Source organism: Loa loa (genome assembly GCF_000183805.2).
Source record: "Loa loa unplaced genomic scaffold supercont3.333, whole genome shotgun sequence".
Taxonomy (NCBI): domain Eukaryota; kingdom Metazoa; phylum Nematoda; class Chromadorea; order Rhabditida; family Onchocercidae; genus Loa; species Loa loa.
This window is the reverse complement of record NW_018108513.1, coordinates 71,710-73,293: the sequence shown is the minus strand read 5'-3', so window position 1 is coordinate 73,293 and position 1,584 is coordinate 71,710.

Here is a 1,584-nt window from a genome sequence, read left to right as displayed (position 1 = left end):
ACCTGGTAATATCATTAGGAACTTAATAATTAAACATTTGTGGATAAAAAAAAAAGAAATGCAAAAACAACCCATTCGTAGTAAAGTTAATTAATTATGAATAAAATTTTCATTATATTTCCCGTCATACACATTAAAAAAGAAATTTTCTCCTTTTCTTTTAAAAAGAAAGAACTGAAATTATAAAAAATTATTCACAAATATATTCTAAAAAGAAAGTTTTAACAATTATTAAAAAATTCCTAATGTTTAAAACGAAATTTTCATCCACAATAAATTCAATTTTAGTTTTTTAAAAAGAAAAAGAAAAAAATGATTCCATAAAATTACTGAAAAATAACAAAATTTCATAAAATATTGACATTTTTTTTTTTTAATTATAAAACATGCAAACTAATAATAATACTTATTGCTATAAATTTAAATGTAAAATTTAAATTTTGAATTTAAAAGTCGATTTAAAAAAAATGGAATTAGAAAAAAAATTTATTTTGAAACGAAAAACAATCAATTACCATATTTTATCATTAAAATTCAATAAAAACAGCAGAAAACGAAAAATTTAAATAATTTTAGGAAAGTAAATAAATTTATTGAACGTAACAAAAAATTGAAATAAAATAATTATGCAAATATTTGTGGTAATTTAATACATGAAGTTATTGATAATTGAAATTTGAACTGCAACTAAGTCCATTGCTAATCATCGTATGATTCCTCTAAGCAAAATTTTAATCTTTGTTTGAAGCAAAAAAAAAAAAAAAAGTTAATCGATGGGGAATTCATTATTCATTTATCCATTTCAAATAATCTTAAACAACAACCAAATGCGACACAATGACAAATTGTCCAGTAAGGATAGCAATTTTTATGCTAACCTCTTTTCTCTCAAAATAATAATCGATCAAATTGAAATTATTCAAAAATTGAACAATAATATTTTGAAGTTAGGAACAAAAAAAAAAAGAATAAAATAAAAAATTTCTATTAAAATTTTTTTTTATCATGAAATCTTAAAATTTTATCAATTTCACATTCAAAATTGATAATTTTAATTACATTTATGCTAATTAAAGTAAAAAAGTTTAATTTAAAATACACCTATATTATCATCATTAAAAAAAAAAATCATATACCTTCATTCAAAATGCATTAAAATATTAATTAATATTACTACCTGAACATATTTCATTTCAATTCATTTATCCATTAATAACTAATTAGGATCAATTTTTTGCGCTAATTTCTTGTTGAAAAATACAAGCAACATATAATACTTTCTTATATTTTTCTATCAATCTTTCTCATCAATACTAAATGGTTAATTTGAATGAAAATCAGTACCATTTTCTTTTTCATTTTTCATTTTTGGTTTTTTGTCAATTTTAAAATGACTATTTAAAAATGTTGAAGTGATTTTAGGATTGGTAAAGAGCTCTTTTTTTTCTTTTTTTTTTTTTTTTTTAAGAAAATGGTTTGAAAATGTAGCAATATATCAAAATTAATGTGACAAACATATATTTATATATATTCGTTAAAAAAGGGGAAAAAAAAGGAAGTGAAAAAGAAAATGAAAATATTTTC